Below are 12,495 nucleotides of genomic sequence, written 5' to 3' on the forward strand. Positions count from 1 at the left end.
ACAAATATGAATATGAATGAATGAACACGTATATGAGTTAAAGAGACTTTATGCGATACTACTTTAAATATATGCGTTGTTAATGATATGCTCATAGTATGCAATGGAGTAATGCATTCACAAGTTTCCTTGCGCTGAAACCAAGTATAATTTCAACGTAAGTTTCCTCAGAATAATCTGAGGTTGAACACAGGGATTGTTTTCGTTAATGCGTTACTTTTGTGATACATGCGACTGGTTTTTATTACAAATGAATAAAAGAAATTTGGTTTATACAGGAATTTAATTATGGTAGCGCGCTTGGAATGGTGATGATCATAACATTTAATACTAAGATTAAGCGTTCGATACATGGTGTGAATGAAAGATTAAGAAGATGAATACAAATGATGAAATAGAGATTGGAAACAAATACAGAAAGAGTGTCAACGTCTTGACACAGATTTGAACAGAGATTATGCTTATTGGCGTGTGGAAGTGGTGGAGAGGAAAGCTTCCTTCTCAGGCTTGCTTTCCAGATAGAAGTGACCTTTGCACAGAGCTTCAGCTATGGGGATTGGAAGGATTCTCTGCTCAGAGACTCACCTCTCGGTCTTGTCTCATGGTTCTTCCCAGATCTACTCTGTAAGGCGCTTCAAACCGGTCTCTTTCTCAGAATCAGTATATGCACGTCTCTATGTATACAAGTATATCTTTCAATGAAATTACAGAAGTTATTTATAGGCGAAGCTGGACTCTTTGCATTGTGGTCCCCACTTTATGGTTAAGGTAGTTCCTGAAATGACGGAGTGAATATTCCTTCTGTTATGCAATCAATCCCATTAGAAATGCACAACTGACAGTTGTACATTCGTCAGTACTCTCCGCAATTGCGTTGCTTTGTACATCTTCGATCTATCGCCATATGCGGTGTTGTTTTTGGTTACCGCATGCGGTTGAGATTTTGATCGCTAAGCTCTTGATCGATTGTCGCATGCGTTGTCATTGTGTTGATTGTCCCTTCATTCTCGATTGATGGGCGTAATGCGACGTAGATGCGTTGTACATTTTATCTTTGAGCCAACGCATTCGGTGACTGATTTCTTGCAAAACAGAATTGAAACATTCTATTCTACCATCGCAATGGTGTTAGTGGATGTATTGATGACATTTTATAATTCTCGCATTTCTTAGCCAATTTCTATATTATCGATACAAATTTTCTTTCTTTCAGTCGCAATATCTAAATAAAACAGTATAAATAACTTGTAATTCTACAAGTTATCACACCCCCAAATTTAGATATATGCTTGTCCTCAAGCATATCTTCAACTAAGACAATATTGTTTAATTCCTATCCTAAATTTCTGCGTCGATTGGTTACTTCGAATGCTCTACCTAGGCAACATTACTTAACAATGCAATTTCCTTCTATCCTTGATAATTCATAAACAAGCCCTACTTTATTCTTTTATACAATAAATCCCTACTAAAAAAAAAAAAAATCCTTTCTTGTTTTGAAAAGAATGTTTACCTCTTCTTGTAAAAACAACTTGGTGTGTCCATATGCAGTGGTCTAATTTGCGTCATTTATTAGAGACTATTGATCATGGTTACACCTATCATTTTGGCTTGTTCCCACGACTGTCATGCGAACATTGCTAACTACGGTTTGTGTGCCATTTTCAACTTTAACTCTTGATTTTCAGCTAAGTTAAACTTTTGCTAGTCAGAGAAGTTGTCTCTTATACTCTTATTTTTTCTCATATTTTTTTCTCATTTATCTCTTTCTTTCATACTGCGTCATTCTTTGGAAACCCACCTTCGTTTTGCCTTGCTCATACGGGTGTCATGCGGGCATCTAACTACGAGCAGATTCCTTTCACGACTTAACTCTTATCAAGGTTGGGTTTTTTTTGGGATTTACCTTGCGCTGACATTGGAGTTTGTATGATTTTTTTTTTTTTTTTAACAATAATAAACATATTTTCTTAATGACCGCATCCACTTTGATCGCATCTGCTCAGACCTTCCCCACCCCCAAATTTAGAGATGTGCAAGGTCCTCATTGTGTTGTTTTAGATAGAATAGGCAAACACTGAGTCAAAATTTTGAAAAGAAGGTTTGAGCAGAATTTAGAAGGATAGAATGATAAAAGGAATAGTCAAACACTTAGTCATAAACTTGATATGCTAAAAAGATGTGTTCTTTGTTATGCATGCACTGTGCCATAAACTTGACACGATGTTTTTATGTCTTAATCTCTTTTTATCTTTAAGCATGTGGACAAATATGAATATGAATGAATGAACACGTATATACGTTAAAGAGACTTTATGCGATACTACTTCTAAATATATGCGTTGTTAATGATATGCTCATAGTATGCAATGGAGTAATGCATATCACAAGTTTTTTCGCGCTGAAACCAAGTATAATTTCAACGTAAAGTTCTCGAAAATAATCTGAGGTCGAACACAGGGATTGTTTTCTTAATGCGTTACTTTTGTGATACATGCGACCGGTTTTTACAATGAATAAAGAAATTGGTTTATACAGGAATTTAAATTGCGATGACATAAATTGCGTTGATAAAATAAAATTGCGTTATAAAGTAAAATCCTAAAACTCAGAACCTTGCGTCCAAGAAACTGCTTTTAGAGGCGCGGCGTTGGGTGTATTTGGTGAAACGGCGACTCATCTCAACTTCCCATGACAAATTTTTTTTTGAAGGATAGAGTCATGGCCGCATATTGCATCGTACACGGGCATTCCAATAGATGTGGGCCAGTTGATCGCAAGACAGATTCGAGGTTTTGTGGGGCATATAAGAGGCCAGTATTTTTCCCTTGGAAAATTTCAAAGCTTATGCCTATCATTGGGTGTAGGTATTGAGGAAGAACCAATGCCAGAAGTTCATGGCCTCATAAACATCAAGATTTTGAGAATGCTTTTCAAAGATTCCCTCCATTGACCCGAGCTCCCATTGAAGAGGCCCATCATTGATTTGAATGCGCCGCAACAACCAAAGCCCAAGAAACAGCATAAGGTTGACAAAGGAAAGGAAAAAGTCCAAGAATCATCACCGCAAGATCAAAAACCCTTGGACCCTTTACCTTCTGTGATCCACCCTCCAAGCCCCCCTGCAGAACCTCCCTCCCCACTCCCTGAACATTTTACCAACCTTCTCCTTGCTCCTGATTCACCAAACACATATCCAGTAGCTCCATCCTCCCCTTCATCTTCACCGCAATTTTTCCCTCCACCGTTGCATGTTAATGACCAACACGATTTTGGTGAAGGCACTTTTGCCCAACCCCAAAACGATGATGGCAAAACATCGAAGGCACAACCCACCATTGCCATCTTAGCTGCCGACCTTGCTGATATGCGTTCTCTCTTCTCTCAGCAACATGACTTTTTCTGCCAGCGAATAACAGAGGTATACGAGTGACAAGCAGAATTGCAACGCAGTGTTTCTACGACAAGGCAGGTGTTAATCAATATTCAACGCAATATCTACACGATACACCTGAACCAAAGGTAAGTAGTAGGGCGCAACCATGAATAATTCAAATTTTTGACAACATATCCACATGTCCCATGGTGCCTCCGCATCTTTAGCAACATCTACACTTCGAAGAAGCTTCTCGTGTACCTTATCAAAATCCTCCACCTGAACCTCCTCCTCAATAATTCTACAATTTTTTATTGTGGTCATTCTTTTATTTTTATTTCATTCATTATTATTTCTATGTATAGAAGCTATTACTTGATTCTTTGTACATGCTCCAATTTTGTATTGCATTATTTGTAATTCTTTGTATGCTTGGTTAATTTTTAATACAACTGAGTAACAATTCTTTCCATATGCGTTAGCCTCTTATTTATCATCCTTTGTCAATGATTGCAATGTTCTTGATCTTTTAGTTTGCGTTATTCATTGCGCTGCCATGATGACTAATATGCATACCCTTAGTAACATTTCCCACACTTTGTATTTTCTTACTAGCACTTAGATAATTCGTAGCAATAGTACTGCTTTACCGTTTATCCTTCAAAATTCTGCTCAAACCTTCTTTTCAAAATTTTGACAAGTGTTTGTCTATTCTGTCCAAAACAACGCAATGAGGACCTTACGCATCTCTAAATTTGGGGGTGGAGAAGGCTTGAGCAGATGCGATCAAGTGGATGCGGTCATTAAGAAAATGCGTTCATTATTGTCCAATCAAATGAACCAGATTAAGGGTAGTTTAAGGACAGGATCTAGACTTGGGCAGGTTAGGTCAAAATCTAGGTTTGGAAGAACCAGATTAGAACGCATAAACGAGAGATAGGCGCTTAGGAATGAGCACTATTTTCTATTAACACATTGCATGCATCTTAGCGATAAGATATGATTATATGTGGTCATCTTGCTTTCATGCATTTTGCATCAACGCATAGGACAAGAGTAGAGACTTAGGGATAAGCTCTATGGACACTTTGCATTCAACACATGCATCCTAGACTTAGGAACATCGCATTTACATTGGAAAATGACTTGCTGTGCATGGTTATAATATGATCGCATAGTCTGACGCATTCCTGAGTAACGCTAGTTAAAGATCTTCCCAACTCGTTCATCGCATACTCATTGCATCTATCAACGCAACTGTCTTTCTCAAATCTGCCGCCTTTATTTATTTCTCTTTTTTATCAATGCAAACAACAAACCCAACGATTTCTTTATTTAACTGGTCACCGCAAGTCTTCATAAAAATCACCAACGCAACTATTTTCACAAGTCCCTGTGTTCGACTCTGGACTTACCAGGAAACTCAGAGGATTTACACTTGACATCCGCTGGGGAAACTTGAGTGCACAACGCAAATCCATCAACGCATATCATCCATATTTCCACCACATAATTTCGAGCATCAAGTTTTTGGCCCCGTTGCCGGGGACTTCGGCAAGATAGTTTGTTAACAGTAATTTTTGTGATTTCTTTGCAGAACTCTCAATCTCTGGTGAACTACGATCCGGAGATTGAGAGAATATTTCGAAGGAGACTAAGAGATCGCCAACAACAACCACAATCCGACAAAGAAGAGATGGCGGAGCAGCCTGGATATGGAGCACTAAAACGATAATAATGTCATGGCGAATCCAATTTTATTGGCAAACGATTGCAATAGACGCATCAGGGACTATGCACTGCCAAATCTCTATGATTTCTCTCTGGGAATTATGAGGCCTACCCTTGATGGAAGTAGATTCGAGATGAAACCGGTGATGCTGCAGATGATCCAGACTGCAGGTCAATTCGGAGGAAGGCATGGCGAGGATCCGCATGCCCACCTCCGAAGTCTTATTGAAATCTGCAATACTTTTGTGTTCCCGAACATCTCTGCTGAAGAAGTTTGACTAACGTTGTTCCCATTTTCTCTCTGTGATCAGGCTAGAAAATGGGCATATTCGCTCGAACCAGGAGAGATCACTTCTTGGGAGAAGGTGGTGGAGAAATTCATGAAGAAGTATTTTCCACCTACCGAGAACGCAAGACGAAGGAAGCTTATTACTAATTTTGAACAAGAGATGGACGAATTGCTCAGCGATGCTTGGGTGAGGTTTAAAAGGTTGGTCTGGGATTGTCTGCATAATGGGTTACTAGACTGCCTCCAAATGGAAATTTTCTATCATGGTTTGAACCCTGCTTCCCAGACCGCTGTCAATGCGTCAGTCGCTGGTGGTCTGCTTGACAAAACTTACGATGAGGCGAAGAATATCCTGGACCACATTCCAAGAACCATGAAGACTGGAGAGAGAGTGACCAGAGATTGAGACTTAAAGATTCTGATGCAAACAACAGTGCCATTGTTTGATTACAAAACCCAATGACCGCAATGATAAATTTGATTCAAGGAATGGCTATCAGCAACCCAACACTGCAAGGTGGGCAAATAAATGCAATAAGTCAAAACACCACAAGGTGTGCAACTTGCGGTGATGGGCACGAGATGGAAGATTGCCCGCAAAATCCACAGTCTGTATATTTTGTAAAGAATAATCCCTTTCAAACACTTACAACCCCAGGTAGAGAAACCACCCCAATTTTACCTGGAAGAATAAACAACAAAATTTTCAACTTGTGGCGTAAAAAGAAGGGCCACCAGGATTCTTCCAATGCAACAATGGTCAACAGAGTAATCGAGCAAGTAGGTCACAACAACCACCGCAATCCTCTTCTCTGGAGAGCCTATTGAAGCAATATATAGAGAAAAATGAGACGATGCTTCAAAGTCAGGCTATGTCCATCCGCAACCTTGAATTGCAAATGGGTTAGATTGCGTGTGAGTTGAAGAGTCGACCGCAAGGGGCATTGCCAAGTTTAACCGAACTTCCACGCAACCCAGAGGGATCAGGTAAGGAACAATGTCAGGTTGAGACATTGCACAGTGGAAAGATTGTAGAGGGAGAAAAGAAGGAACACAGTAGAATAACTTCCATTGCAACTGAGCCTGAGATTGCGATAACGCAAGAAAAAGAAAGAGAAAATGAAACAGTAGAACCTAAGGTTGCGTCAACCTCAAAGTCAAATGAAACGGGAACTGTGAAAGTTCAGTTACCACCATTCTCGCAGAGACTAAGGAAGAAGAAAAACAAAGAGGTACAGTACCAACGCTTCTTATCTATGTTAAAGCAATTACATGTTAACATCCCTTTCAGTAAAGCGATTGAGGAAATGCCTGCCTATGACAATTTTCTGAAGGACATGGTAACTAAGAAGAGAGGCATTGGGAAATTTGCCATGGTGGCATTAACGCAAAGTTCCAAATCCATTATCCCACCGAAGATGAGCGATCCTAGGAGCTTCACTATTCCTTGCTCCATAGAAGGACTCTATATTGGTCAAGCCCTTTGTGACTTGGGGGCCAGCATAAATTTGATGCTGTTGTCAATTTTTAGACAATCAAATGTGGGCAACTTATGCCCACATCAATGACTCTCCAATTGGCTGACAGATCTCTGGTTCATCTAGAAGGTAAGGTGAAGGATGTATTGATCACGATTGATAAATTTATTTTGCCAGTTGACTTCATCATTCTAGACTATGAGGCCGACAAAGATGTGCCCATCATTTTGGGGCGACCTTTTCTATCAACGCGTCGTGCTCAAATTGATGTGCACAAGGAAGAAATCACTTTGAGTATAAATAGACAGAAGCTCAAATTTAATATAATCCGTGCCATGAAATTTTCGGATGAAGAAGACCTGTAAGATTCTAATGATGACCTGAATTTGATTGGAGAAGAAAAGTCTGATGAAGAGTGTGAAGAAGAGAATGCCAACACATCCGTAACTGCCTGCAATGCAATCGTAGCAAAAACAAACAAAGAAGAAGAAATGATCGTAACGCAAGAAGATGAGCCAAAAAGAAGAAAGAAAAACAACACAACCTTCCCTCGTGGAACCACAACACTTGAATTGAAGACCCTATCAACCCATTTGAAGTACGTATCTCTGGGGCAGAATGAGAAGCTGCTAGTGATAATTTTCTTTGCGCTCAACGAAGATCAAAAGAATGCATTGATGAGTATTCTCAAGAAATATATACGAGCAATTGGTTGAACGCTCGCTGACATCAGAAGAATTAGCCCCGCGTACTGCATGCACCACATTCGTCTTGAAGACGGCCACAAGGCAACAATTGAAAATCAACGCAGACTCAACCTATGATGAATAAGGTCGTCAAGAAAGAGATTATCAAATGGCTGGATGCGGGCATTATATATCCAATAACTGATAGCACGTGGGTGAGCCCCGTGCAATGTGTGCCGAAGAAGGGTGGAATGACGGTAGTCCCAAATGAGAACAATGAATTAATACCGCAAAGGACCATCACTAGATGGCGCATATGCATGGACTACCGCAAGTTGAATGTGGCCACAAAGAAAGATCACTTCCCTTTGCCATTTATTGATCAAATGCTGGACAGACTAGCAGGGAATGATTTTTACTACTTCTTGGATGGGTATGCCGGATACAACCAAATCATGATAGCTCCTGAAGACCAAGACAAAACCACATTCACCTGCCCATATGGGACATTTTCTTTTTGCCGTATGCCATTTGGCCTCTGCAATGCACCGAGCACGTTCCAAAGGTGCATGATGGCAATCTTTTCGGATTATCTCGAGGACTCAGTAGAAATATTTATGGATGACTTCTCCATTTATGGGAACACGTATGAAGTCTGCCTAGCCAATTTGGAGAAAATTCTGAAGAGATGTGAAGAGACGAACCTGGAGCTCAACTGGGAAAAATGACATTTCATGGTAAAAGAGGGTATAGTGTTGGGACACAAAGTCTCCCAGGAAGGGTTGGAAGTAGACAAAGCAAAGATTAAAGCAATTGAAAAACTTCCACCACCAACCAGCATAAAGGTTGTGCGAAGCTTCTTAGGGCATGCTGGATTCTATAGACGATTCGTTAAATATTTTTCTAAGATAGCACGACCACTGAGTGCGTTTTTAGAGGCAGATAGAAAATTTGAGTTTGACAAAAATTGCCTCAACGCATTCAGAGTTTTAAAAGATGCGCTGATCCCCGCGCTCGTCTTGATTGCACCAGATTGGACAGTACCGTTTGAAATCATGTGCAACGCAAGCGGGTATGCGAAGGGGGCAACCTTAGCGTAAAAGAAGAAAACTATTTTGCACCCCATCGTATAAGCGAGTAAAACTCTAAACCCTACTCAAATAAATTATACCACCACTGAGAAAAAACTCCTGGCTGTGATTTTTGCGTTGGAGAAATTCAGGGCGTATCAATTGGGAACCAAGGTACTCATTCACACTGATCACTCGACAATCAAATATTTAATGACAAAGAAGGATGCAAAGCCGAGGTTGATCAGATGGGTTCTCCTCCTTCAAGAATTTGATATCAAAATAATTGATCGGAAGGGGATAGAAAATCAAGTTGCGGATCACTTGTCCAGACTGGAAAATCCCGAGGTTGACCACAACGAATCTGAGGTGAGTGACGTGTTCCCGGATGAGCAGTTGTTTCACATAGAAGAATTATCTTGGTATGTGGACATTGTTAATTATTTGGTTTGTAAACAATTTCCTGAAGATTACACCTACCATCAATAGAAGAAGCTCAAGAATGAATGCAAACATTATTATTGGGATGAGCCAAATCTGTATAAAAGAGGTGCAGACCAAATCATTTGATTATGCGTACCAAATGCTGCTCAACAACGCATATTGTCACAGTACCACGATTCATCATATGGAGGACACTTTGGAGGGCAACGCACTGTAGCCAAAGTTTTGCAAAGTGGATTCTTTTGGCCTTCATTATTTAAGGATGCTGCTGACTATGCAATGAAATGTGATTGGTGCAACGCACTGGCAACATTTTATGGAAGAATACAATGCCAATGAACACTATCTTGGAGCTGGAATTATTCGACGTATGGGGAATTGATTTCATGGGGCCAATCCCTCCTTCGCATGGCAAGCACTATATTTTATTGGCCATTGATTATGTCTCCAAGTGGGTAGAGAATAAATCATTTGACACCCCGGTGAAAAATTTTATTTTTGAAATAAATCATGTGATGTTCCGAAATTCAGTAAAGTCCTTTTGAAAGTTAAGCTTGCAGTCCCTAGGTCTTAGAAATATTTTAGGAAAAAACTTGAATAAGACTCAAGGAAATTCCGGTATATAGGATTTGAACGAAGTATTCTTGAGAAATCTAGGAAAGAACTTTGCGGTTGACTTGCTAAAGGAATCTTTAGCTTATGGTTGAGGACAAGCATTGTTCAAATTTGGGGGTGTGATAATGGGCAGAAATGCATGTTATCATAGCATTAAGTTCCTGAACAATGTTGGATTGCGTTGATGAAATATGTTAAATTGAGTCCATCAAGCATAAATTTTATAATATTGTGGTCGCATGCGTCCAATGCATTAGAATAGTTTGATCTTTATATTTTTGTGCATAATATGCGTTAACGCAATACAAAGATTGTGATCATAGGAATTCATTGGTCGAACGCAACTTCACTGCAAGGCTTTGCGTTGATCATGCTCGCAAACATTCTCCCGAGAAGGATCGCCGCAACTTGGTCAGTGCAAGGTGGGCGCATCTAGTGAAAGGATAATTAAGAGCGATGGGACAAAAAGCTGATGATAGTCGGATCCAAATTAATTTAACAGCCGATAACGGTCATGAAGTACATTCAGTTTTATCGGTGACAATTATCCGGCACATCAGTCAGGAATTAAAGCTATCCCATTTGTACTACCAGGAGAAAGAAGCCACTTTTCACCATAGAAGCTCTATAAATACCAAGTGCATTCTTTAGAGAAGGGGTTAATCAGTTCACCAAGTTCACGACTTTTACAATCTTTTGTTCCACAAGTTCACGCCCCAGTCAATAGTTTTCTTTCATTTTAAGGCGGACGTGAGGAAGAAAGTTGAGCTGGTGGATCGTTCCAATAAGCTTGGGAAAGCACCGAAAGCTCCAAGACAGAGAAAGGGTCGAAGCCTGCGGAAGTAGGAACATTTGTAGATCAAAATAGAGATTCAGTGTAAAAAGTCTCAGTCAACAAGGAATTGCTACCAAGCTCTCTACCTTTACTTTCCATTGTCATTTTGTACTCAACTCATTTATAAGAATGGAATTTCTTTCTCTCTATATCTGTTCACTCTCTGTTATTCACGCATGAGTAGCTAAATTATTTGATTGGGTTGAGAAGCAATTAGCTAGCATAACGAGGGAATCTTCATTCTTTGCGATTATCTTGTTTATGTATGCTTCATTCGTCTATTAGAGATACTCGGGAGAGTAGTCTAAGGACAGGATCTAGACTTAGGAAGGTCAGGTCAGAATCTAGGTTTGGAAGAACCAGATTAGAACGCATAAATGAGAGATAGGCGCTTAGGAATGAGCACTATTTCCTATTAACACATCGTATGCATCTTAGCGATAAGATATGATTGTATGCGGTCACCTTGCTTTCATGCATTTTGCATCAATGCATAGGACAAGAGTAGAGACTTAGAGATAAGCTCTATGGACACTTTGCATTCAACACACGCATCCTAGACTCAGGAGCATCGCATTTACATTGGAAAATGACTTGTTGTTCATGGTTATAATATGATCGCATAGTCTGATGCATTCCCAAGTAACGCTAGTTAAAGATCTTCTCAACCCGTTCATCGCATATTCATTGCATCTATCAACATAACTACCTTTCTAAAATTCGCCGCCTTTATTTATTTCTCTTTTTTATCAACGTAAACAACAAACCCAACGATTTCTTTATTTAATTGTTACTGCAAGTCTTCATAAAAATCACCAACGTAACTATTTTCACAAGTCCTTGTGTTCGACCTTGGACTTACCAGGAAACTCAGAGGAATTTACACTTGAATTCCGCTGGGAAAACTTGAGTGCACAATACAAATCCATCGACGCATATCATCCATATTTCCACCACATAATTCCGAGCATCATAGACCTTGTGATGACTAAACACTTGGTGAGGGGTATCGGTATTACCTTGTGCTCAAGAAAGAACTCCATTCCCAACACCACGTCAAAGTCATCTATCTTGACGATCACGAAATTAGTAGGGCCACTCTAGTCCCCTAACTTTACGACTATTCTCTTTGCCATTCCTGTAATCGACAAGGCTGCAAAATTCATTGCTTTCATTTTACCTGCGCCTCCTTCCTAAAGGAGATTTAGCCGCTTGGCTTCTGTTTTGGACATAAAATTATGGGTGGCCCCCGAATCGACCATGGTACTCAACATATATCAGTCCACCTCTCTAAGATCCCTTTGCTTCTCCTATATCCTTTTAGAAGGCAGCTAAAAATCTTAGGGCCCCAACCCATGGGGTTCTATCTTCCTCTGCTTGTACATTCTCATCCTCTACCTAAATAGCTTTGCCTTTTCAATCCAAAGCTAATGAAGCTTGGAAAGCATTAAAGGCTGCTCATTCCAGACATTCCCTAATAGGATAAGGGCCAACAAAAATTCTTCTAATTCTGCCCCTGCCACATATTCACAGTCGTCTGCTAAGGTGGTTTACTATCCCCACTAGTGTCTTTACCTCCCCCACCATTTCTCGATGGCTCAAACCGTTGCTCTTCCTCCCTCTATTAGGGGATCTCAAATGTTGCCTCATCTCTTGAGATTCATCAATCATGTTGAACAACCTTTTGGCTGCTGCGTATGTGGCTGGGAGATCATGTATACTCTATTCATATAGTTTTGTTTTTGCCCACGGTTTCAGGCCTTCGACAAAATAGAAGACTTTATCTTTTTCGCAGATATCTCTTATGTCCAACATCAATCCGAAAAATTGTTTCACATAGTCCATAATAGTACCAGTATGTTTCAATTCCCATAGCTTGCATCTTGCCAAAATCTCAACATTTTCAGGGAAGAGCTGAAAACACAACTCTTGTTTTAGTCTCTCCCATGTGTCGATGGTGCACTGACCCTC

Source organism: Benincasa hispida, chromosome 9 (genome assembly GCF_009727055.1).
Source record: "Benincasa hispida cultivar B227 chromosome 9, ASM972705v1, whole genome shotgun sequence".
Classification (NCBI taxonomy): Eukaryota; Viridiplantae; Streptophyta; class Magnoliopsida; order Cucurbitales; family Cucurbitaceae; genus Benincasa; species Benincasa hispida.